Source organism: Panthera leo, chromosome B3 (assembly GCF_018350215.1).
Source record: "Panthera leo isolate Ple1 chromosome B3, P.leo_Ple1_pat1.1, whole genome shotgun sequence".
NCBI lineage: Eukaryota > Metazoa > Chordata > Mammalia > Carnivora > Felidae > Panthera > Panthera leo.
The window spans coordinates 46,580,961-46,608,427 of NC_056684.1; the positions used below are offsets into that span (position 1 = coordinate 46,580,961).

At 42.3% G+C, this 27,467-nt stretch overlaps 1 long non-coding RNA gene across 2 annotated transcripts in view; it reads left to right on the top strand.

The window, feature by feature from the left end:
* LOC122221986 overlaps positions 1 to 27,467 on the top strand; it is a 76,916-nt gene that overhangs the window by 7,320 nt on the left and 42,129 nt on the right. The window contains exons 1-3 of one of the 2 annotated variants that reach the window (XR_006203567.1): positions 2,164 to 2,273; positions 20,535 to 20,720; positions 23,862 to 23,948. This is a non-coding gene — a long non-coding RNA (uncharacterized LOC122221986). Of the gene's footprint in view, positions 1 to 2,163; positions 2,274 to 20,534; positions 20,721 to 23,861; positions 23,949 to 27,467 lie in introns of those variants that run through there. The other variant, XR_006203568.1, reaches the window with a different exon arrangement.

Consider the following 27,467-nt stretch of genomic DNA (forward strand, 5'->3'; position numbering starts at 1 on the left):
TGACTCAACTGACCTAACAGGATTCTTGCTGAAGACAGGCCAGGGTGAGCAGACCCCCTGGGGGGAGGGTGGAGGATGTGGAACCCCATCAGATATCCAGGGCAGGGGGTCCTGGTTAACTGACTTTAGCAGTTCTTGCTAAAACTGGATTTTACAAGAAAGTGCACAGATAGGCCTAGGAGAAGGTTCAGGAGACTGACTAAAGTTTGGACAAGCATAGAATCTTTGTCAGTGCCTCTGTCAGAAAAGAGGGCTGGATGAGGCCTGGGTCAACCTCCCTGGACAGAGCTGATCTGAGAACACAGCACCTGTGGCAGCTGTATCAACTGTCAGCTTCTTTCACAGGACCTTTGGGATAGCTTTAATGATAGAAATGTTGAGTTTGAATTATGGTCAGAAAAGAAGAATAAGGGGTAGGCCACTGTGCACCCCTCCATCACCAAGTGGGATCCTGGCAAGGGCCCCGGTTTCCCTACCCAAAGAGCAAGCTGTGGATATATTGTTAGTCTCATATTACACTCTTCTTTAGCTACCCACTTTTGAGGCCACCGTGGAGACTGTGTTATCTCCCAGAACTGCTCCACTTCTAAGGTTTCAAATCCCAAGTGTCTCAGCGTCTGACCCCAGCATCCTCCCTTCCAGGCCTTTGACTCTTCAACTCCTTCGTGGCACCTGGTTTTCTGCCTCCTGCTTTTTTTTGCTGTCACCCAGCCTTCTCTGCCTCTATTTCTGCCTCCTCCAGTCCAGATCCTTCTAACCAGCATCTTCAACTTCTGTACCTCATTCCTCTGCCCACCTTCTTGAGAACCTCCAACTCTGAGTTATCTCAACCAGCCCAGATTCGCCATCCCCAAACCTAGGCTGCCGAGTGACGTTAGCAAAAGTCCCACACAACCTTGGGTGGAAATCAGCACTCCTTCACTGGCTTCCGTGCTGCTCTGCAAAGCTTCTCATCCCCTAGGTAATGCTCCCACTTCCTATAGGTCCACCAAGAATCCCCACTGCTTCTCAGCCCCCCAGTAACATCCTCTGCTCTCGCTCAGCAGATGACTTTGACCCCTGCTGTCAGGTAGCCCCCTCCACTTCTACCTACACTCTGTCTTCGTGCACCTGCACCTTCATCCCTTTCCCATCCATCTCAGAAGAGGTGATGTCCTTCTGATGTCCACGGTTAATTGCTCCAACCGAGTTGGGTACCACAAACTATCCTATTCCCATCAGGCTTTTGCTCTATTATTCCTTCTTGTAAACATTTCCCCCTTATTTATTCAACCTCACTTTCTTCACTGTCTCCATCCTCTTACCCCATGAACACAGTCAGGTGTCCTCTATCTTAAAATTAAATAAACAAAGAGCCTGTCTTGGTTCTTGGACATTGTTAACTACTGTGAGGATCTGCATTCCTTCACAGCTGCTATTCTGGAACTTGTTGCCTACACTCACTGTTTCTGCATTTCAACCTTCCATGTTTTTCTCAATACTTTCATGATGCTGAGAGTTTATCTTTCTGAGAGCCACAGACCTGGTTGTAAGTGGGTATAAGGGAATGAGGCCCACTAAGTCATCAGTGATCTGTGACACCGAAGCAAAGAGATTTGGTGCTTTAGACAAACTGTTTTGTCCCCCAATCTCAGTATAATGAAGATAACTTACTTGCCATGCCTGTCACCTAGGACAGAAGGTAATAAACAGGAAAGCATGTAGAAGGAATATAAGCCACAGTTTGTTTTTTATAAACTTCTCCTTTCTCTCTTGCTTCTAACTAGCAAACACTTTGAAAATGGGATGGTTCATGGGGTGCCTGGGTGGCTCAGTCAGTTAAGCATCCAACTTTGGCTCAGGTCATGATCTCATGGTCCATGAGTTTGAGCCCCGTGTCGGGCTCTGTGTTGATAGCACGGGAGCCTGGAGCCTGCTTCAGATTCTGTGTCTCCCTTTCTTTCTGCCTCTCTCTCTCTCTGTCTCTCTCTCTGTCTCTCTCTCTCTCTCTCTCTCGAAAAATAAACATTAAAAAAAAAGAAAAGAAAAGAAAATGGGATGGTTCAATCTTGAAACAGACAACCAACGGGGGTTGTGGAATATTCCAAAACAAAGTATGGAATCTTCAACTGCGGTGAGGCATTGTTGCCTGGAGGCAGCAGAATCAGCTGGATGACCTTTTGAGGTCCCTTCTAACATGCAGCCCCTCTGAACCCCAAGGAACAAGGACTGGGGGAACAGTGTGAAGGAAATGTTGTTCGCACCTGTCCGGTCTGGGGCCCAACTGGTAAAAGGTGAGAACACACTGGAGAAGTCAGGAAATGGCTTGAAGTTTTCTCATTTTCCATCCGTTTTGGATCCTGACTCCATGTGTCGGGGGTGCAGGAGCTCAGATTTCATAAACAGGGTCTGTGGAGGCAGGAAGCTCACGCCGTGTGAGCTGTTTGCTTCCCTCGCTTGCCCACGTCTTACAATTCTCTTTCCTCCTTTCCCTTTCTGGTTTCTCACCCCCTTGCCTCTGGCACTGTAAAATCTTGGCAGGCCCTGGAGCCAGATTTATTTGGGTTGAATAAACAGTTAAATGAGGTTTTATTTTCTTGTTTCTGCCCTGAATTGGAGGAAGGGGAGTTACAATGCTAAGCTGGCCTCTTGGGAAGCCATTACATAATTCTGCTATTCCTCCAGGAAGATCTCTTATAAATAACCCTTATTTACAATAAATCATCAAGATGTTGAGGAAAATCAGGTCATTTCATACAAGAAAGGTGAGCAAATTGAAGGAAATGAGCCAGAGGCCCACATTTGGAAAACGACACCTCTCTGCATTTGTCCAGCCAGTTCTTTTGAGCAGCCGCCCTGGACTACTCCTTTGTCCTTTTCCTAAACAGAAAAGCTGCCCTTGAAAAGGGTCACTTTGACATGATTGATCATGGAAGCTAAGAGGTGTCTCATAATTTATTTCTTTTAAAAATGCTCATCAAAGAAGTGACTTAGTTGGTGGCTGTAAGTAAAAACTTGTTTATTAATCATATTTTGCTCTTTTTAATCACAATTAAAATAACTTTAGAATCAACAATATTTGTTTATTAATCAAAGACTCCAAGGGTTTGGATACATTCAGGGATGATTCCATCCAGTCATTACCACCCATTCACTAGGACACCAGAGACTCTTATGAGTATAAGGAGCGTGGGTGGTTTTGTTTCTCTTTGTACATTTCTGTACCAATGATATAGTGAAAGTGATGAAGATAAAAAAGGTGGTGCGTGTGTGTGTGTGTGTGTGTGCGCATGTGCTCATGCATGTTTATGAGTATGGATGTCCCAGGTAGTTTCATTAAAAAATTTTTATATTGAACTATGTAATTGACATACAGTATTCAATTAGTTTTACGTATACAACATAGTGACTCAACATTTGTGTACATTGCAAAGTCCCAGGTAGTTTCATTTAAAAATTTTCTTATTGGGGCACTTGGGTGGCTCAGTCGGTTAAGGGTCTGACTTCCGCTCAGGTCATGATCTCACAGTTCATGGGTTTGAGCTCCGCATCTGGCTTTGTGTTGACAGCTCAGAGCCTGGAGCCTGCTTCGGATTCTGTGTGTGTCTCTCTCTCTGCCCCTTCCCTGCTCACGCTGTCTTTCTCTTTCTCAAAAATAAATAAACATTTAAAAAAATTTAATAAAAAATTTCTTATTGAACTATATAGTTGACATACATTATTTAATTAGTTTTATGTATTCAACACAGTGACTTGACATTTGTGTACATTGCAAAATGATCACCACAGTTAAGTCTAGTTATCATCTGTCACCACCAGATAGTTTCATTGACAAGGTGACTTACCCACTGTCCAAAAGAACAATTCTAAAAACACAGCAGGATCATAGATGTGATATCATACAAAATAATGGATAACACAAAATAATCCATTTCTCTTTCCACCACCACCCATACTCCTTCAGGCTTCATCTGATGATAGGATACCATCCAACAAAGAGTATATCCAAGTAAGATACACACACACACACCTCCTACATAGACATTTTTCAAAAGGAAAAATCTCTCCACAATTCTTGCCAGCATCTAACAACCCACACTGCCCTGAGGGTTTTCAGCAGAGATAGTCTGATGTAAATTTCACTTGTAGCAGTTCTCTTTTCAGGGGAGAAGCCAAGTGGCTGTTTGCCAAATATTTATATTGCATTAGATAATGGACAAGAGAATGCCTAAGGGCCACGGTGAAGAATCTTAAGCCATTAGAAAGTCTAATTTCTGGTGAAGAAGCCGACGTATAAGAATGAAGGTAGCTCGGTTAAGCTCTTCCCAACCAGTGGAGGAAGTGGACAGGCCAAAGCTGAAGTTCTAGTTTGAGTTCTACAGACTAATGTGCTATCAAGTCCCTTGGTCTACATTTCCTCAACAGCAAAAATAAAACAATAAAAGAAAAAAGAAAGAGAGAAGAAGAGGCTAGACTTGACTATCTTTAAAAATCCCTCCTCTTCCAATGTTCTGGGGTTCCAGAAAATATTCAAGGCCTGGAGACCTTGTGATTTTGTGTGGAAGAAACAATGGAGGCAATCAACTGCTGGTCTGTGAGATCAAATCTTTATGTCTTTTGAGAGCATTTTAAGAGTTGCCTCATCTGCTTGGCTAAGGAAAGCGACAAATGGCATCCTCCTCCACCCTCCTACTCCAGTGTTAGTCCCATCCGTCCCAAGAGGATGCTGCAGAAACCCCTATTAATGTCTCCTCGATTGTGGCCAATAATAATGATGGTAATGATAATGATAATGTAATTATCCTGGTTTATTGATGTCAAGTGCATGTTGATTACAAATGGAACAGGAAGTATTTACTTGCCTCCTGCTTCTCCAGGCTGGTTGTGAAATCAGAGCTGGGCTTTGGAGCAAGCATGAAGCCTGCACCTTTCATAATTGTAATGGGATCCAGATGTGGCTCAGTCCCACGAAGGCAAGTGATGAAAGCAGTAAATGGGTCCCATGCACATATGCTCTGCCCAGGTGGGGTCCACTTCCAGCTCCCTCTCTGTGAGCCAATATTGTTCTGCCTTTCCTCCAATTAACTCTGATGATGGAAAAAAGATTAAAATGCATCCCCTGCGGTGGCTTGCACATAGTAGGTGCTTGATCACATTTATTCATTTATGTTCCAGTGATGGCAGGGCATCTCAAGGAAAGTGGTCTGAAAGCCTGTGTACATGTGCTGTTCTTAGGGTGATTTGGGGTGAGATGGACATTTCTGGATATCAGAATGGATTAGTGGGAGACCAGCACCACAGTGAAGGAAGAGCCTTGCAAAGGAACCACAGCCGAATGCTAAGAACTGAGCCCCAGGGATGGTGAAAAGGGCAGAAGCCAAGTGTGAAGAGCTGGGAAGTCAAAGGGCACAGCATCTTGGAAGCTGGGAGGTGGGAGTGTCAGGGAGGGAAGGGTGTCTCTCTTGCTATTGGAAGCCCTGAAGCTCTCACTGTCCCATTACGTTCATTTCTCTGTTGGAAGGCAGTGGGCAAGGCTTTCCTTCTTTCCCTCTTTTATTTTCCCGGGTATTCACCATCCTGTCTCTCTACGTACCTCCACCCAAATTTTAAAGTGTATTTCTGTGATATCAAGTTCATTGTTTAAAAACATTTCTGTTTCCTCAGCTGAATATAATAAGAAAAAGTTGTGATTTGACATGGTTTATGGACAGGCAGGTCTTCATTAAATTTTTAGGAATATCCACTTTTCACAAAAATGGGGACGAGTAGGAATTCTTTTTTTTTTTAAAGTTTATTTATTTTTGACAGAGAGAGAGAGAGAGACAGAGCATGAGTGGGGGAGGGGCAGAGAGAGGGAGACACAGTATCCGAAGCAGGCTCCAGGCTCTGAGCCGTCAGCACAGAGCGACACAGGGCTCGAACTCACAGACTGTGAGATAACGACCTGAGCTGAAGTTGGACACTCAACTGACTAAGCCACCCAGGCGCCCCACGAGTAGGAATTCTTAACACAAAACACTCCTAGAGAGAAATTAACAAAAAATTAATTATTTTTTTAAACCAAAAAGAAATAACACATTCAAAGAGTCTCTTTACTTATCATAGAGATCCAATTGCCAAATAGTTTAACATAGAAGTGGCTTAATTTGAAAACCACACTATGTTGTAATCTGAGTTAAAAAAAATATTTGTGATTTTCAGTTTTGCTCTAGTGTTCTAGAGCAATTTAACATTCTATTTGTAAATTGTAGGTTTAAGAAAGAAATTTCATGTTGGGAGTACCTGTCTGGCTCATTTGGTTAAATGTCTGACTCTTGGTCTCTGCTCAGGTCATGATCTCATGGTTCATGAGTTCAAGTCTCACATCAAGCTCCATGCTGACAGTGTGGAGCCTGCTTGGGATCCTATCTCTCCCTCTCTCTCTGCCCCTCCCCTGCTTGTGCTCTCTCTCTTTCTCAAAATAATAATTAAAACTTTAAAAAAAATTCAACTCTGGAGGTTTATTGCAATATTTAGATTATCATCAGGAAATTCCATGATTCATAGGATTGACTATTTGAACTGAAGCTGATTTGATCAAGAGGCAATTTTTTTATTTTATTTTATTTTTTTAATGTTTATTCATTTTTGAGAGACAGAGAGAGACAGAGTGCAAGCGGGGGAGGAGCAGAGAGAGAGGAAGACACAGAATCTGAAACAAGCTCCAGGCTCCCAGCTGTCAGCACAGAGCCCGACACGGGGCTTGAACCCATAGACTGCGAGATCATGACCTGAGCTGAAGTTGGCCACTTAACCAACTGAGCCACCCAGACGCCCCAAATTTTTTATTTTTAATTAAAAAATGTTTTTTCCTAATATGCAAATACACATGTTTATTAATACAGAATTTAGAAAATGCAGATAAATCAAAACAGAAAAATAAAAATGAATCCCATCCTTCATAAATTATTCATTCAAGTGCATTTATTAATATTTAGTTAATATTGGAGATATTGGAGAATGGAAAGGAGCACTAAGGGGCCCACCCTCAGGACGAGAGGCATAAATGGGGATGTCCTAGGCAAACCAGCACATATGGTCACCCTATTTATCAAACACCTGCTGTGCCCCAAAATTGTCAGTGCCGTGAAGACAGCAGTAATCAGAGCCTATATTCTAGTGTTAGCATCGGGTATATATTCTTCTAGTTACATATATGGACATCTTTTTGTCCCTTTATGTAAAAACATTGTGTATTTCACCATTTTAATGAAAATCTTTTAAAGGGTACAGTGCATGCTCCTGACTTCTTCCACAGAGGATCCTCAACATCGTTTTGCATTTTCTAAGGAGGCAATGCTAGAAAGAGTAGCACACCAACCCAGACTCCTGTGTCTTGTACCAACCATGAGGCTTTGTCCTGCTAATTCCTCTTCTTTAGTCTCAGCTTCTTCATTTGCAAAATTTGAGCAGAATTTGGACATATACTCTGCTCAGTTGCGGTCGTCTTTTGGCTCTCTCTCTGTGAGCCAAACCTGTCCTGCATTCTTCCAGTTAACTCTGATGATGGAAAAGGGATAAAATGCGTCACCCAACACCAAGACATCTTTAAAATCTGTGACTCTATAGTTTTGTGATCTCTTCTAACAATATGGGCCAGATTTGGATAAGCGGGGATAAATTCTGACTTTTCCAACAAAAATAAGAAAGAAAACATTTCTCCATTAAGATGTACTTTATAATGTGATGAATATAATGATTGTATGATGGACATGTTAATTAGCATCTATGTATGTTATTGATCCATCAAGATGCTTTATTTTGCAAAATGGCTCTCAAATACTTGCCAGGAAGTATTTCTTACATTATTCAGGAGGATAACTTTGTAGGTAAGATGATCAAGTGTAGCAGATGATGCCAGCGCCTGAGCTCTGAGGACAGACAACACTGTTGTCAACAGTAAACACGAGATGTTTGTCTGCTTTGGGGAGTATTGAAGAAACTCAGTATTGTCTTTGCTTGTGGTGTTGTCATAAAGATGCTGACAAACATATTCTTTCCTTCTGAGTCTTTGCAGAGGGAGAGTGAAATTCCATGTTCCGTCCGCTTGTCTTTGGCTTTCGCCTATTACTCCCATGTTGGCAAAAATGAAGAGACTCCTATTCCATATGATTTGGCAGATTGTAACATTAAATGTGTTTTGAAATACATTCAATGAGCAAATCTACAATTATTTACCAGCAAACTTTTCCTTTAAATTTAATGAGATGTAATTTTATAATGTCTATATATTTTGTAGCACTAGATTCAGTTAATTCTAAACCTGTAAAGGACAACCAGAATAACTATATGCATGCTTTTCAGTAATCCTCAAATTAGCATATCCAGTCATAAGAGAAAATAAATGATTTCTTTTTTTTCTTAATTTTTTTAATGTTTATTTTTGAGAGAGAGAGAGAGAGAGATACAGAATGCAAGCCAAGGAGGGGCAGAGAGACAGGGAGAAAGAATCTGAAGCAGGCTCCAGGCTCTGAGCCATCAGCACAGAGCCCGACATGGGGCTTGAACCCACGAACCATGAGATCATGACCTGGGCCGAAGTCGGACACTCAAACAACTGAGCCACCCAGGCGCCCCTAATGATTTCTTTTAGAACTGTTTTAACTACCCATTAAAAAAAAAATACTATAATTTAACCTGGTTCTCAGCCTGTTATGTAATGTGTTAATCAGGAGTCTATGTCTAGTCTGCCATTCGTGTGTGAAAGTCCTGTAATTCTCCGGTGAATGGCTGAGTGTCAGTCCTGACGGGACTGGCAGGAAACTGGAGGAAGGAAATGGGGAAGCAGGGTGTGCAGGCACCCCGGAATGTGCAGAAATGTGGGCCTGGTGGCCTGAGATCTTCTGATTTATAAAGATAAGCCAGAAGCAGAAGTTATAATGAAAACTTTTTGATGTTAGCTAATTTTTAACGCATTGTACAATTTCTCTGCCCAAAATCTGTGGGCCAGAATCAGCCAGTGGGCTGCTAGGTGATGACAGCTCTTCCTTAGATGCCCAGCAATGTGAGGAGCCAGACTGGTGGAGATCAAGAGAAATGAAACTGTTGTAGTACTGGCTGTGTAGGAAGGACCAGGCTTACTTGAGGGTGCCAAAAGAATGGGGGTTTAAAGGCAGGAGCATAGTTGCAGTTGCCCTGGACTTAGGATTTAAAGACAAGGACTGAACATGGTAAAGGAAGAAGGGAGTCTGTTTCCTGAGATAGTTTATACACGGGCATGAAGGTCTGCCAGTGCAGGAGGGGGCACCCCTCCTCTGGCTATAGCTTCGTTCAACGCAGCAGTGTGTAACAAAGGCAGCATTTGGCCTTGCTTGGGTCAAGGGTCAGTGGAGAGAGATGACTGATGAATGAGAAGCCTGTGGGGCTGATGAACTCTGGCACCAGTCTGAGGAGAAGTCTAGAACCAGCTCAGAAAGAGAGACCTGGGGGTGGAGCGGTAGGAGGTGGGAGTGTGGGTGTTGCTGAGAAAGTGGGAAATAATTACCAAGAGACCATTATAGTCATTTTGGAAGCTTCTGGGTTTCTTCATGCTTATTATTCCTTTTACTACCCCTGTTGGTGTTCTTGTGATGGTTAGTGGGAAAACCCTGAAAAGGAAGCAAGAGAGCGTGTGTGCTTCTTTGGAGGGCCAGAGAAAAGAAGATGGGAAGTATGAGGACTCTAGGAAAATTTCCCATTGGGGTTAGGAAGTGGCTCCATGAAAGGAGAGGAAAGCAGGCCGAGTCTCTGGAGATTTGAGAAATTTGGGAGAGGGAAGGGTTGCCTGAAATACCAAGCCAGGAAGAAGAGCTGAGCCCAGCGCTGTGCTGGTTGGAGCCTGGGACTGTGCTTCCCTCCCATCTCATGCTGCCAGGCTCCATATGGGATGCCTAGTTTTGACTGAATTTCAGACAGACCCCCAAAATCTTAGTATAAGTATGTTCCATGTGATATCTGGCATGTACTAAGAAATTATTTGCTATTGGGGCGCCTGGCTGGCTTGGTCAGTAGAGCATGTGACTCTTGATCTCAGGGTCATGTATTCAAGCCCCATGGTGGGCATGGACCTTGCTTTAAAAACATTTTTTAAAAGAAACTACTCATTTTTTATTAAACTTAAAGCTAAGTGAGTGTCTTATATTTTCATTTGCTACATGTGGCAACCTTGCTTCTGTTTTTTTTTTAATTAAAAAAAAATTTTTTTTTACATTTATTTATTTTTGAGAGACAGAGAGCACAAGCAGGGGAGGGGCAGAGAGAGAAGGAGACACAGAATCTGAAGCAAGCTCCAGCCTCTGAGCTGTCAGCACAGAGCCTGACGCGGGGCTCAAATTCAGGAACTGTGAGATCATGACCTGAGCCGAAGTCAGACACTCAATTGACTGAGCCACCCAGGCGCCCCACTTCTGTTTTTTAACTAGCCCTCCAACTCCACTGCACTGCAGTGTGATCAGGGGCTATGGGAACCCCCCATCCAGGACAGAAGGCTGACTTGGAAAGCAGCCTGATGAATTTGAAATGAACTCCCTAACAAAGGGCTACAGACCCAGGGACAGAATCCCCACCTGGGCAAAATGGACACTGAAGTCAGACACTCATTGCTCCGCTTCCTACCAGCTTTGTGAATCTCGGCCAATTATGTGATACCTCTGACTCTTGGTTTTTTCATTTGTAAAATGGAGAAAATTATGCTTCTCACTAGTGTTTTGCAACTATTAAGTGAGATGAGGAAGTAACATTCCTAAAGTGTCCAGATAAAATGCATGATAATGTGGTAGGGGTAGTTCTTATTAGTCTGTTCATGGGGTGTACTTTTTTGTAAATCACATTCCCGTTAGTAAGGCCTTATCAAGGAAAAACCAGTGCCAGTGCCCTCCACCAGACTTTCCCAAAGGGTGCTGTAGGCTAATTTTGTTCCCTTGGAAGTTTCTGGAAACTTGGCAGTTGTAGAGAGGATGGGATAAGCTCATACTCCTCTTCTCAAAAAGTACTGTAATTCAGCGTCTCCTTGTCCATCCCCTGGTTATTGGTCTGGAACAGAGCCAGCAAATACCCTATCTTCATTCCAGGTAGTGAGGGAGAGACTCAGACCATCACTGTGTCTTATAGTTATAATAAACCAAAGCAGACACACTCACAGTTAAATCTAACACTGAGCTGGGAGGGCAGGTAGCCTTCTTCCTCCCAACATTCCTCTAATAAACTCAGATTCCCCAAAATTAAGTGCATTGCCAAGGAATTTCAAGGCACACAAAGGTGAAGCTCGGTATTTGCAAAGAAGAAATTACTTTTAGCTTGTTTTCCTCAAAAAAAAAAAAAAGGTTTTTGCTTGAATCTTTTCATCTCTGTCTGGACCACTGTGTTACAAAAATACAAAATTGTCAGAGTTTCAACTGTATTTCTTTGGGTCAGATTTTAGTAGGAAAAAAGAGGTATGTTTGGAGCCAGAGGGCAGTCAGCTACAGGCAGGGTGACAGGAGCTTAGATCTTAGATGCTAAGACTCTAGTTTTATGTTCCATCCACAGCACATAAAGGAAATCCAGCTGATACAGCCTTTTCTCCCTTTCCCATGTATAAGGAAAGAGTTTCCAGAGTGATTATCAAAAATGCAGAAGCAACAGAATTTGGATAATACTGATACAGTCTTTCTCTCTAGAAGGCCATGTTGCAGGATAGTAAATGTTGCAGAAGGGGGTCATACCAGGCCTATTCTTGACTTTGCTCCATGAGACCTTGAGCAAACTGATTTCTCAGAATTTCCCATCTCTCGTCTATAAAACAAAGACTAAAATAATCTCCATTCAACCTGCCATAGTGATTATGGTGAGGGTCAAATGAGTTAATGTATGTGAAATGTTGATGTGCCCTAGAAATATACCCTCAACCTTCTCTTCCTTGATCTGTAGTTCCTGCATGTCAGCTGTCACCAATACAGTGATGGAATGCTGAATGGATCATTGATTGTATTTCCCAGTAATAGGACTGTCTTCTTGGATTTTCCAAAGTTCTCTTATGGCCAACAAATTGAAAACTGAACCCATTACATCATCACCCACACACCTACCCAAACCTGCTTCACATGCCTGTGATGGATCCAGGTTTCAGTTTGACGGATGGGTCTTGAATAGACCTGGTGCCCACTCAGCTGCTGGAAGCCTTTCTCACAACAGACTTCTCCAGTCTCCCCAGAAGGAACCTGGGCAGTCATTACCTTGAAGATACCCAGATTCTCTAAAAGTAATGCTTGGACTTGGAAGGTGGAATTAAATTTTTTGCCTCTTGTTTCATAAAAGATAAGGGTTCTGGATTTGAGGAAAACCAATTAAAAACTGACAGGCCGATCAAAACTATGTGGGTTGTCCTACTCTACTATCTTACAATTCCATGTGATAAGGGACAAAGAACAGTGCTGAACATAGAAATCTCTTGGACATTTGAGTTTGACTGTCTAACTGGGGTGAGCAGAGCCAGATAGAAAATCATGCCATTTCAGGAAAATAATGTAAGATGTTTGAGGCAGGAACTTTGCTTACTCCCCTACTGAATTTCCTGTACTTAAAGCCATGTCAAGAACACAGTAGGCAATCAGAAAATGTTTTTTGAATGAACAGAGAAGAGTAATGTGTTCAAAGAGGATCTCTAGGCCCATGAGCAATGGTGCAGACCTGATTTTCATGCATGCTGCACTCCATCCTGTGATCAGGGCTGGTGATATTCTCATGGGCTGCATAAATGTTGAATCCATTTTGAAAATTACTTTCAAACTCCTACATAAACTCTGATTTCTATGGTTGGACAGTATTCAAGTTTCAAATTCCCCCCCCGTAAGCCATATAATTTTCATTTCTTAATGTTTATTTTCTGTTTTAAGTAGTTAGTTCAAAAATAATGGTGACCAGTTATTCTTTGCCTCTCCAGAAGATAATCAAGAGCCAACAGACAAGCTGAATGTTGACATTTATATTGAGAATTAGGAGAGAAATATTTTTACTAATGTTATGAATGCTGAACTGTGGAATGAGTTGCTTAATCTGGTGGCCTCGACAAAACATAAACTCTGTAATCATTGGTATAGGCTAACTTGGGTAGGAATTGTGCCTGATGAAAAGATGCAGGGGTGGAGTGGGGAGGGCATTTGCATGGCAAGTGTGATGGCACTGCAGCTCTTATAGCCATAGCAGTCATCACTAATAGACGGCAGCACTCTTCCTGCTAACCTCAGGCGATCCTTGCTATTAACGCGGGGTTTCAGGTAGCCATAACCAATTGATCACAGAGTGGCATGGGAGATTTATCCTTTTAACACATATTTACTGAATGCTGGCCATATGCCTGGACTGCAGATTTGCAGAGACTAAAACAGGCAAAAATGTCTATCCTTCTAGAGATTACATTACAGTGGGGAGCAGGAGAGGAGTCAGTAATTAAGATAAGTAAGTAAAATATGTAGTATATTAGGTGGTAATAAGGGCAGTGGAGAAAAATACCAAGAAAGAGGGACAGAATATTGGGAAGAGAGGGGTTACATTGTTAAATAGGGTAGCCAGGTGTTTCAGTTATCTTTTTCTGAGGAGCAAATTATCCCAAAATTGAGTGGCTTAAAACAACATCTGTTATTTCACAACTTTTGTGGGTCATAAAATCACGTGCAGCTTAGCTGGGTGGTTCTGGGTTGGAGTCTGTAACAAGGCTGCGATTAAGATGTCAGCTGGCCTGCAGTCATCTGAAGGCTTGAATGGAACTGGAAAATCCCCTTGCAATATACCTTACTCTCATGGGTTTGGCAGGAGGCCTCAGACACTTGCTGGCTCTGGAAGAAACAGACCTTAGCTCCTCACCTTACAGGCCTCCACCTTGCTGCTTGTGTCTCCTCTCAACATGGTAACTGGCTTCCCCCAGAATGAATGACCCAAGAGGGCAACATGGAAGCCAATGTGTCTTTTGCAACCTAGCCTGGTCATATTCTTTCATTTCTACTACATTCTATTGGTAGATGATCCGTGTGGGAGGAGACCATGCCATAGCATGATGCCAGGAGGCAGCTATCATTGGTACCATCTTGGAGCCTGGATATCCTAGCAAGGAAGATGGAAAAGAGAAATTTGAAGGAGATGAGAGATTGAGTATAAAAATAACTGGGAGGCAGAACCTCCAGGCAGTGAGAATAACAAATGTAGAGACTCTGTTGCAGGGACTGGCTTGCTACAGTCAAAGAATAGCAAGTAAGCCAGGATGCCTAGAGTGGAAGGGGGGGGGGGGTGGTAGGAGGTGAGGTCAGTCAGGGCCATAACAAAGAGCCAGATTATGGGAGACCTTGTAGCTACCGTAAGGACTTTGGTTTTTATCCGATGCTCCAGTTACCTTTGTTGTGTAACAAACCACCTCAAAATGTAGTTTCATAAAATAATCATTTTATGATGCATGTGTGGGTTAGGAATTCAGACAGGGCATTATAAGGATGGATTGTTTGTGTTCCATGATTTCCCACAGTGTTTGGGGCACTTAGAATCTAGAAAGATTCAAAGGCTGGTCTAGCCTTGAAAGTTACTTTTATGACTTTTGCCATAGTCATAAGCCTGTCCAGATTCAAGAGAGATAATACAAATCCCATTTCTCTAAAGTCATGTTATAAGAAGAGCCTGTGGGATAGAAAATACTGGTATAGCCATCTTTGAAAAATATAATCTGCCACACTCTGTACAACAAAAAACCATTGTATTATTTTGAGCAGAGTAACATGATATGAATCACATTTAAACAGGATCTTTCTGGAGGCACCTGAGTGGCTCAGTCAAACATTCGACTTCGGCTCAGGTCATGGTCTTGCAGTTTGTGGGTTCAAGCCCCGTATCAGGCTCTGTGCTGACAGCTCAGAGCCTGGAGCCTGCTTCTGATTCTGTGTCTCCCTCTCTCTGCCCCTCCCCCACTCATGCTCTTTCTCTCTCTCTCAAAAATGCATAAATGTTAAAAAATTAAAAAAAAAAACCAGTATCTTTCTGGTTGCTATATTGAGAAAAGACTGAAAAGGGGATGAGAGTAGAAGCAGGAAGACAAATGAAGAAGCTATTACAACGGTCCTGGCAAGAGATGATGAAGGCTTGGATGAGGGGTACGGTGGATGTGTTTCAAAAGAGAGAAATAGGTTGGACATAAAATGTTATAATACAGATATTGAAAATTATGAAGTAGAGTGAGATCATCAAGAGTATAGACAGACAAAAGAGGAATTCTAGGAACTGAGCCCAGAGACACACCAATATTGTGGTGTTGGAGGAGATCAAGAGGTGGTAACTCTAGAGACTGAAGAAGAATGGCCAGTGAGGTAAGGAAATGTGTTGCCCTGGTAGCCGATAAAGAGATTTTTTTTTCAAGGAGTTATGAGTGAGCAACTTGTTAACTATTGACTCATCAAGGAAGATGGAACTGAGAATTTCCATCGGATCTATCAACATGGAGGCCATTGGTTATTCTGATGGAACAATTTTAGTGGAGTGGTGGGGTGAAGGCCTGATTGGAAGGGAGGCAAGATTGGAAGGGATGGAAGTATAGTTGTGCTATTTGAGGAATTTGAGGAATTTTGCTGTAAAGGGAAGGAGGGAAGTAGCTCGAGAGGGAAATGATGTCAGGAGAAATAGAGTTTCCATACATATTGTCATTTGTATTAGAGTGGAGATGAAGAAAGAGGTTGGGAGCAAAGGCTCAGGAATCACATTTCCTCATTTTGAATCTTGACTCCACATCTTACTATTTGTGGGAACTTAGGCAAGTCACCTCACTTATCTGTGCCTCAGTTTCATCTGCCACAGGCAGATTACAATAGTACCTCCTTATAAGGTTGTTAAGAATGAGTGAGTTGCTTCATGTAGAGCATTTGAAACAGTTCTTCTTATGTGATGTGCACTCATATAAGTGGTAGCCATGTTGATAATGATGATGTGATGGACTAGCCACATTTCCACACCTCTCAGGAACACCTGGAACACCAGAGGAGAGAAGTTTAAGGCTCTACTGATGTAAAAGCTGCTGGCATAGTCTTTATTCCCTACATTGAATGTGGTTGACCTAGAAATGAGCTTGAAACTGAGCCTAGGGTTGACCCAGAAAGAGACATGAGGCTGGGTGGCAGGTACTGGCAATTCTGTTGGTCTATCCACTCAGTGCTAAAGACATACACATTTTCTTTCTTTCTTTCTTTCTTTCTTTCTTTCTTTCTTTCTTTCTTCCTTCCTTCCTTCCTTCCTTCCTTCCTTCCTTCCTTCTTTTTCTTTTTCTTTTTCTTCTTCTTCTTCTTCTTCTTCTTTTTTTTTTTTTTTGGATTAAGTACTGCTCAAGGGACAATAGTTTCATGGCAGAACATTTTGTTTATATCTCATTTCCTGAGGATCCTCCTTGGAAGAAGGGATTTGATTCTCTGCTATTTTGTCTTAGGTAGTGGGGTAGATGCTCATGGTAAGACTCAAAAAATAATTGTTTTTTTCCTTTTTAAATCCAGCTACAATTTTATCTGATGGCCTTTAACAAGTGTGGATTCCTCAAGTGAAAGGGCATTGAGGCAGAGAAGAGTCAACAATTTCCATCAAAAAGTCTTAACTGCCTGAGAGATTTTTCAAAAATTATTGTTGGATTCCTACTGAATCCATCTTAGATCACTTTGCAAATGTTGCAATAGTTGTTTTTAAACAAATATCTTTCCCACTTCAATTTCCTAACCTGACTTCTCACTTCAAAAAATACAAACTTAAAAAAAAAAAGACAAAACTTATATTCATTGACCTACAAGTTAAAACAAAAAATCTCTATACAATTTGTCACCCAAACTGGGACTCTTGTGATTGAAAGGAAACAATCTTAATTATTATACAAGGACAATAGATGTAAAATGAGTTTGTCCTGGGTAATCAGAATATATGCAAGGGAAATCAGAATAATTAGATCTTCCAAATTATACATATCCAGCTTTCAGGAGGAAGAAGTCTCCCCACAGAGGAAAATTGTACATTTAATTTAACTCCACTAAAGTAAGTTTTAGTTGATTTAGGATCTCCAGATCATTAAAAACTCACTTCAGAAATCACTGAAAAGATCTTTTGTTGATACCTTCCATTTTTTCCTGCTCAGAGAATCCTGAACAAGTATTCAGACTTTAGATGTTTTAGACCAGGAGGAGTGGTTCACTGTTCATTAATAGGACCTCCCCCATAGAACTGGTCCTCAGAGCCTATGTCCTTCTAAACATTAACAATATCTTCATTCTAGGCCTGAATTTGGGGGTGCATTACCTGGACCTAGGGGCTGTCCATCAATAAGAAGGAGGTGGGGGGGATGTGGGTGCTTCCTGTTTGAAGATCGCCTTGACTTCAGTGTGTTTTACCATTGAGATTGAGTGCTCTTTCCTTCTGATTTTTAACCTCTTGAACCAACTGAGCAAAACCTGGCTCATGATGTGAACTTTTGAATGGATGTATAACCTCATCCTGATAAAAGATCTCTTTCCCCTTGTTGCCATTATAAAGGCTTTCAACAGGTAAAATACTTCCACCAAGTACAAAAGCTGACAGAAGAAGCCTGCACTATCACAGTGCCCATTGTGATTTACTCATTGGACCTGGCCACTCCTAAGCCTGGCCTAGGCTGTCTTGGACGTCTTGTTATAGCATTTCCTGTTAGGCTACAGCAGAGAAAGGTGGTTTGCGAGCTTCAAGGCAGGGACATTCACGTGAAATAAGACAGTATATTAATGACATTAATAATATAGTGATTGATAAGCTCCAAGACAATTAAGGTTGCCCACTGATTCCTGGATTTCATTAGACACTATTAATAGCTCTCCATTCCTCTGCTATGACAGTCCCACATAGCTGAGATCCTCAGAAAAGTAAAGGAAACAAATTCACCTGGCAAGTCTTCAACATTTCAACAATTGAAAACTCATTTCGAATCTTTGCTTATTCCAGCCTACCTTGATCTTACCTATCCAGACAATAATCTAAAATAGTGCTATTCAAGGTGTCATGGTCCATGGACCACCTACATCAAATTTCCTGGGCTACTAAGGAATTGTTAAAAAAGAACAATTCCCAGGATCCTACTGTATCAGTCTTTGGCATTGGTGTTCAGGATTATATTTCACAGAAGCTCTCCAAATGACTTTTATACACATTTAACATTGAACAACCACTAACCTAGAACTGTAGCAGTGGTTCTCAACCTTGGTTGCACATGAGAGTTACCTGAAGAAGTTCTAAAAATCCCAAATGCTCAGACCACTCCCTGGCCCAATCAAATCAAAATGTCTGGGACATGGAATCCATCTTTTGAGCTTCCCAGATGATACCAGTGTGCAACCAAGGTTGAGAATCATAGCAGATCCATCATTCTCAGAAGATGGCAAGGCTTCCCTCTCATGGGGATCACATCTATGAAAGTGACTGTGGTCAAGACCAATTCTCCTGTGTGAATGCGGGAACTGAGGGCTATCTAGGCAGGTGATACTCAAAGCATGGTCTGCAGACCACTGTCGATTCACTAATTCTTTTATTACTGGTCCTCAAGAAAGTTGTACAATCATGTGAAACAATCATATTTTTAAGGGTTTTTTTTTTGGTTTTTAGCTTTTGGGTTTTTTTTGGTTTTGGGGGTTTTTTGTAGTAAGACTTTCCTTATGAAGTAAGCAATACATTTATATACATTCTGATACAAGTGACTTATCTCATCATAGACCAGTAACAACTAGTCTGTGGATGGGTGCTTTAAGCAGCCCTGGTCTAAGCCAGCTGTCCAGGCATGAAGATAGAACCTCAAGGGTCCCCATGGCAATACAGCCCAGCCATTGACGCTTGGAATAGCTGAGACCAAGCTGGAAATTCAGCCCCACCATGGAAAGTGTGCTGCATTCTCAGAATGTTGATGCATTGTCCACAGGGATAATCTTCTAGTCCAAAAGAGGCTCAGCTGGAATCTTTCAGGAAGCCTAAACACAAGGGGACAGGCTTGATCAAAATGCTGTGGTCCCAAACTCACAAACTAGGTGCCTCCTAGCTCATCACCCAGCATGGACAACAGAAAGTTGGCAAAAATGCTTGACCAAGGGCCAGAGGACCCCACAGGTGGTTTTAGGGCCTCAGAGCACAGAAACAAAGCACTGTCTCAGCTACAAGAGACAGAAAAATCAACCTAAACTTAACACAGAAAAATAATTTTTTAGCTTATGTCAGGCTATTCCCACTTAGTGGCTAATATGGCGGCCAGCATATTTACCATCTGACATCTCCCAGATTAGCAACCATAGCAGAATAGCCATACCTGTTTCCCAATGGTTCCAGCAAAAGTACTGGGACTGACCCTTATTGAGCCAGACTGTGTCATGGCCCTATCTCTAAATCATTCATAACTTTAGACATATTAAAGTCATGTGGTCATCACTGGATCTGGGAAGTGTGGTAAATCCCACCTGAACCACATGGATTGAGATTAAATAAGAGGTGGATCCACCAAAGGACAATTGATAATCTAGCAATAGAAAGGGGAGTGGATGATGGGCAGGCAAAGAAAATAGCTGCCTCAATGAAAGCTTCTCAGAATCTCTGGCTTATATGCTACAAAGAGTCCTGAACCCACATTCCAGCACCAACATGCCTCCCTGACCAGCCCCACTAGTTTGTAGAGACATGTGGAGGCCCCCAAGCCAATGACCAGCCTCAGGAACCATGGCACTCACTTTTGTCCCCCATTTGCTTTAGTGATGTCATTCATAATAGACTTTTTAGGGATTTGTTCTTGTTACTTCTCCAATTCCAAGCACAATTGTCTAATTTTTTCATTCATTCACTCATCCATTCATGAATTCATTAGACAAATATTTATACTGAGTGCTCATGATGTTGTCAGTTAGAGATACCCAAATAGATAAGGCATATTGCCTTCTTTCAATACTTGCTGCCTTAGTAATTCCCCTTGGATTCAACTTCCTTTTATTTCTGAGTTTCTCTATCCTCTCAGTCCTGGAGCAGAAACCTAGGGGGGAAAACTGAAAGCTTCATAGGGGGTCTCTCTGGTAAGAATGTGAAAAATCCTGTCCCCTAGATTCTCTTCAGCCAAAAATGAGATTGTCTGTGCTGTTAAATAAAATCCCTTCCCATAAGTTTTCTAAGGAAATGTAACCTGGATCTGGAAACAGTGACTCCTTCTCAAGACTGGTTAGCCACGCATGACTTACAACTCCCTGTTAAATGAAATTTCAGAAATTATATTGGAAAAAGGTCCACATACTCAGACAAAATACGGCATTTAAAAAATGTTTATTTATTTATTTTGAGAGAGAGAGAGAGAGAGAAAGAGATACCAAGCATGAGTGAGCGGGGGAAGGGCAGAGAGAGAGGGAGAGAGAAAATTCCAAACAGGCTCCGTGCTGAGACCTCAGATCCTGACACGGGCTCGATCTCATGATCTGTGTGTGAGATCATGACCTGAGCCAAGATTTGGACCCTTAACTGACTGAACCACCCAAGCACCCTAATATGATATCTTAAAATTTTAGACCCATGCAGGATCTGGGGACAAGGATTATATCTACGACCTTCTCCAAATTTCTGTATTTGACTTGAGATGGCACAGTAGATGGCAATGAAATCACTTAGCAAGCAGGCAGTGGAGACTGCAACCTGAGGGGTGGCCCCACATCTACAGATCTGCAGTGGAGGGAAGCCTGAGGAGGGGACAGAAGGTAAGACTGTGCTGGCTGCTAAAGGAACTGGGATGGGACATTGTTAGGACCAGAAATCCACTCCATTCTGCTTATCAATTTGGCTGCAAGTTGGCAACTGCACTGGAAAAGGGGTCCCTGGGAACCCTAGGGGAGTTAGTGCCCCCATTTCTACTGTGACCTAGTTGGAAACCACCTTGGTTAAAGCCAGTGCCCTAAGCTATGGGCAAAATGCTTACCCTGTTAATAGGGTGTCATTTGTCTGAATTTGTCCAGGATAGTTCCAGTTTGAGCCTGCTATACTGCAATAGCTGTCAGTGGTGTCTTTTGCTATTAGAAGAGTCCTACAGCCCCCTTACTACCAGTCTTCAGCATGAATTTCCTCAGCGTGAGCAATGTGGCAAGTACATGTCTGCACCCACCCCAGCATCTGGCACCAAGCCTGCCATAAGTTAGGCACCCAGGAAATGCAGGTTGGGTAAATGAATGAATGCATGAATTTGGTTTAGCACATGGTAATTCACAAAGCAATGCAATTCACTTTACATCTGGTCTGCCTACTGAGGCTGCCTATTTGGAGGTTCTTCTTATTACCTCTGCCTACCCTTCAAACTTGTCAAGAAGTGAGATTGTGATACCAGAAGGCCAGGACTTGGGGTGAGATGTGCTGAAACTCACTGAAACCAGCCAATGATCCACCCAGAGTGTGTACATGGCAAGAGGCAAAAATCCCAGCGTGGGGGGCTCGGCACTACTGAGGAGGACCCCCTTTGGTTGTGTGGATACATTATGGGAAGCTAAGGAAGAAACATTTTCTGGACTCTAGAGAGAGCAGTTTTGTAAAAAGGGGTGTCAGGGGAGAAGGGGAAGCAGGAGGTTGTGCAGATGTGAGGGAAAACCAGAGAGAGAATTACTGTAAAAAAAAAAAAAAATCTTTGTTAAGTAGCAAAACCAGCAGCTGGACCAGATTAGCTGTTCCCTTCTCTTTCCTATTTTTGGACTTGGAAAGAAAATGTGCAAAATAATTCCTGTTTTGGAGAAAAGTAGAAAAGGAGGCTGGGGGTGATGGGGATGGGCACGGATGATGAGTCTGTGGACCAAGCCAGAGAAGCAGAAAGAACCAAGGGGCTGCACAGCTAGGGGGCTCCACTCTTCCCTGGGGGACACGGGGGCACCAGCACTGCTTTCTCTTCCTCCCTGGGGAATGTGAGGGACCAGGTCTCTGCCAGACAAGTGCCAAACCTGTTGTTCTCATGGGGCGCAGCTGAGGCCAGGCACACACCCGACAGCCAGGGACACAACCTTAGGATCACAGCATTTCTACTGTCCCCAAATCTACTTTCCCAGGCACAAAGTGCACAAGGTTCTCCTGCCCTGATCTTGACTCTTGTCAAAGTCTCTCAGCTTCCTGAATGAGTACTAACTCCCACACAGTGTAGATAACCAGTAAGGGCATGGGCTCTCCCTGCAGGAAGTCACCTCCAATGGCGACACCTCAGATCTCTCTGAGGGGACCAACAGGGAACACATTTCAGGGGTGACAAAGCCTTGCTACTCTCTTGCACTATTGAAGGGAATGTGAATTGATACAAATATTTTGGAAGCTGGTGGCAGTATTTACTACAATCTATGCTCTCTGGGCCAGTAATCCCATTCCTGCTGAAGAGGAGTAAGTATGTACATGCTCAGCAAAATGCATGTACCAGAATGTTCAGCATTCTTTATAATAGTCCCAAATCAGAAACTACCCAAATGCCCATCAAACAAGTAGACTTGTTATATAAATAATACTTTATTCACATATGAGAATGAATCATTCATAACCATGGCTGGATCGCACAAATGCAATGATGAGCCAAAGAAGCTGGGCCCAAAAAAGGACCCAGATTTCTGATTCCATTTACATAAAGTACAAAACAGGTGAAACAGTGGATGCCCTTAGAAGTTGGCATAATAGTCACCCTTGGAAAGGGGGTATTGACTGGAAGAGCTCTCTGGGGAGCTGGTAGCAATCTCTGTGGTCACTACATAGGTGTGGGGAGTGTGTAAAATTTCATAGAGCTGTTCAATTATGGGAATATTTTTCTGAATATTTGTTGTGTTTCAATATAAAAGGTTTAAAGGCCTCCAAGGCCCTCTGAAGTTGTACCATGTGAAATGGCCGGACTTAAGGTGGGTTCCAGATAGACAGTTTTCCCTATAATCAACAGAAGCTGATTTGTTGCCACGGCAACCCCTTGCCCTGGTCCTGCCCTTGGCAAGCCACAGACATGTGTGATCTCCTGATACCTTCATGTCCCCCTGAGTATTTGTTTCTGGGCTAAGCATGTGCCCTTTCTCAAGCCCACTCAATGGGATAAGGTTTTTATTCTAGAAATGCCAGGTGTAAAGACCACTCTCCTCTTTGGGAGAGACCTTAAATTGGTCTTGTCAGCTGGTCAGAGTTTTTGTTTGTTTTCCGTTTTCCCTCAGCACTCACTGGAGACAATGCTCCAGCTTCTAGCCATCCACCAGAAACTGGAGGGGTCAACTTCTTGATCAAGCAGCAAGTTGTGGACCCCCCAGCTGTCTCAGTTCCTTAGAACAAGGTGGGGGCCAAGAGGGACTGGCCCATCACCACAGCCAAGCCTCAAGGCTGGGCCTGGAAATCAGTTCACCATGGGTGGTGGTGGTGGTGGTGGGTGTTCTGACACTTTCAGTCCTTCCCCTGGGTTTCATACTGTATTACCTCATTGAATTAAGGGGTCGGTGCCTCTCCAGGCAGGAAGCAAGCATAATTCTTGCACTGGAAGTGACTTTTCATTGAATCTTATAAGCTTGGTCAGGGAAAAAGCACTCAGACCTTAGTGTGGTGGCTCTGAGGACTGAGACAGCAGCCATACTTGGTTGAGCCCATTTGCTTCCCAGAAAAAGGAAAAATAATGAATTCCTTAGCGAATGTTAGCAAGGTCTTCAGGCTTGAGAAGGGAATCTGGCCAATAGTTTCCTAAAATGATTTTTATATTCACTATTTTATTTGGTTGTTTTCTTCGAATAATCCAAATTGGAATGACTTGATCGCTGACCTATTAGGACAACCGATTTCTCATGGCTCCACTCTGCATTAGGCTGAGTCACAAGTCACTTAAAACATGCTTAAGTTGATTACTTTTTTTTTAACAGATAAAACAGCTTCTTTATACAGAACTTTTAATAGAAAGAAGAGTGACAACACAGCGCTGGCATGTCAACAAAAGAACACTTTGATAGGTAAGACAAGGCCATTGAGTAGAAATTATACTTTGCCAACTCTTGACTGTTGTAGATTTTGTTATATAACCATCACTCACTGTCCTCTAGACAGGGGACCCCCTTGTTCCAAAATTATTTTGATTTCAAGATGGCGATGACAAACCATTAAACCAAGTCTGGAGCCCTATGTGACTGTGGAGGTTATGTACAGCCTGTGAGGCGGGCCCTGGGTACAGAAAGACTGCCTGGATGTTCCTTTAAGGTTGAGAACCAGTCAAAATTATTGGTAGCTTACACAACAATAGAAATTCCTGGAAAACTGAGGTGCCTGGGTGGCTCAGTCGGTTAAGCTGCCGACTCTTGATTTTGGCTCAGGCCATGATCTCACAGTTTGTGAGATCGAGTCCCCATGTCAGGCTTTGTGCTGACAGCGTGAAGCCTGCTTGGGCTTCCCTCTTACCCTCTCTTTCTCTCCCCCTCCCCCATTTGCTCATGTGCACTGTGAGAGCATCTGCGTGCTCTCTCTCTCTCTCCCAAAAATAAATGAATAAACATTTTTTAAAAAAATTTCTGGAAAAATCAATATAATCAACAGGAGAATAAAACTATTAGAACCAATAAGATAGTTCAGCAAGTTGACTGGATACAAGATTGAAACAAGAGTATAAACAAGTGGAGAGAGCAGAGATGGAGCATGGACTTATAAAAGGGAGGTCTCTTAGAGCTGCTCCTATCTTGCTACAGGCACTTGGAGGGGTGGGAGGGCTCTAGCTCCTTTGTATCCCTTGCCCAGAGAGGACCTCAATGTGGTTCTTGGAAATTACACTTTGTATCCTCTGGAGTTTGGGGCATCTTTACACTGGGTCTGCACAGGGCTGATGGATCTCCAGACAAGAGGCTTAGTGTCTGTGGCTACAGGGTGAAGTGGGATCAGAAGGCTGATGGGGAGAGACCTGTCTTCCTGCTGGTGGCAGGTCTTGTGCCATCATCATAAGGCACAGAATGATGGGGGAAAGAGGTGCAAACTGGGATGGGAATGTTTTGTTTAGGGTCATTTAAAAAGAGATCCAACCCAGGAGGATCACCAGGAAACAGGTATTTCACGTAGAAACTTCTGTGTGGAGAAGATCCTGATGTAGGTCAGGAGATCTGACACTATCTCAAGTCTATACTTCAAATGCTGTGTTCACAAATGCTGTGTAGAGTCAGAAATGCAGGACATAATCCAGGCTCTGCCACATTGCAGCTCTGTGAATCTGTTCAAATCCCTTGACCTCTACAAGCAAGAGTTTTCCGCTCTGTGGGTTTGATGTTATTCTCATAACAATATCAACTCCCCAGGACTGGTGACAAATAATGTAATGATTATCTCTGATAGTCACTGCACATGGATTGTAATGACAAAGCCTTTCTATTTGTGCCCTTTAATTTCTTTAAGTTTATTGTGTGGGACTAGTTCTTCTCTGCTCCTGGATGAAATGTAGGACAAGTCTCCGGAGTTTTTGTGGTCTCTTTCAGGTAATAAAAGTAGTCTCAGCTCAATAATTCATATTTTCCGTCCAGTGAAAAATTAGACTTTATACATCATCCACAGTTTGGGATTCTGCATGTTCACAGCCTGGGCTTGGAACAAGGTGGAGGCCAAGATTAGGAGTTTGAGTTCCTGAGCTCTGATCCCGGTCTTGGCCCTCCCGATCTTGGGAATTCATGGTTTTTCGCCCCTGTAAGATCAAAGCATGAGAGTGGGGAAAGGCGGCAGGAAAACTGTGACTTGTTTGACACAGGGATCTCTGGTCTCCGTGGTTCTCAGGGGGACAGTGAGTTTCTTCAGGAATAGCCCCCCTCTCTGCCTCCAAACTGAGAAAAGCATCTGAAGTTTCTCCATTCAGTGTAACACATGCTGTATGTTTGCATAGATAACCTTTATTAAATCAAGAAGGCTCTTTTTCTACTCTAGGGTCTAAGCAATTGTTTTAAAAGTAACACTTGAATCACTGCTTTTTCTGGTAGCTTAAGATATCATGTGTTTTCTGTTGTTCAGCCTATTAACAGGGAAAATTACATTGATAAAATTTTTGGTGTCAAACCATTTTCATAAACTACTTAATCATGATGCATTTAAAAAAATAATTCAGTATCTGATTTGGTAAGCTAAAACTTTTATTTTGATTTTCACATTTATGTTCATAAGTGAAATGGGCCTATAATTTCCTGCTCATATTGTTTTTATCTGAGTTTTAATTAAAATACACTGATCTCATAGAAAAAACAGGACAAATTTTTTGTTGTTTCTGTTTTCTGATACAGTCTATTTAAGATTAAAATTAACTATTTCTTGAGAGTTTGGTAGAACTTACCTGTAAAACCATCTGGGCCTGGATTTCTGGGGTAGAAGGGAGATTTAACTCTTATTTTAATCTCTTAATACTTACTAGTCAAGTCAAATTCTTTATTTTTTTTCTGGTGCTGATTTTGCCATTTTGTGTTATCATGGGTACTTGTGTGTGTCACTAAAGTTTAAAATATATGCATGCATAGCATCTCATAATACCTTTTTAAAGAACAGTTTTATTGAGATGTAATTCACATAACATGATATTGACCCTTTGTTATGTGTATGATTCAGTGATCATTCACAGACTGGTGCTACCACTGCCACTGGCTAATTCAAAACATTTTTGTCATCCCAGAAAGAAATCTCATGCTCATTAGCAGTTCTTCACCACTGTCTCCCACCCACCCTGCCCCCTCCCCAGCCCCTGGTAATGGTGAATGTACTAGAAAGTACATTCTACGTATTATGTAATCCAAATCTCTATGGATTTTCCTGTTCTAGATGTTTCATATAAACAAAGTCATACAGTATGTGCCTTTTTTGTGTCTAGCTTTTTAAACTTACCATAAAGTTTTAAGGCTCTTCCATATTATAGAATTTATCACAATGTCATTCCCTTATATGGTTGCATAATGTCCCCTCATATGGATATGCCACGTTTTCGTTCGCCATTCTTCATTTGATGGACACTTGGTTTGTTTCCATTTTTGGCTGTTGTGACTCATACTACTGTGGACATAATTATTAGTAAACAGTTGCTGTCTTGAGCTCTCAGCAGGATGTCTGAGCCATGGGGCCTATTCCCTAAGATCCAACCCCCAGCTCCCTCTGAGCACAGAACGAAAGGTTTCATGTCAGGCAGGGCAGGGAGCTCCCAGATCTCTACCACAGGACTGTGGTCAACGTATGTACTGACTGGAGGGACCCAAGCACTTCTGGCTGGTAAGTATTTTAAATATCAGCCTTGGGTTTCTCAGTTGGATCATTCAACTGCTTCATGTTACATTTGAGGAAACTGAGATCCAGAAGAATTAAACCATTTATTCATAATCGCACACATAATTCATTCAGAATCACACGTCAAATAAGTGACAAATTCAAGATTAGAAATGATGACTCCGTCTAACGTTCTGCCCACCCCAATCAGAGATAAATCAAATCAAGATGAAGACCTGTCAGCAAAACCCAACAGTTGCTGCTTT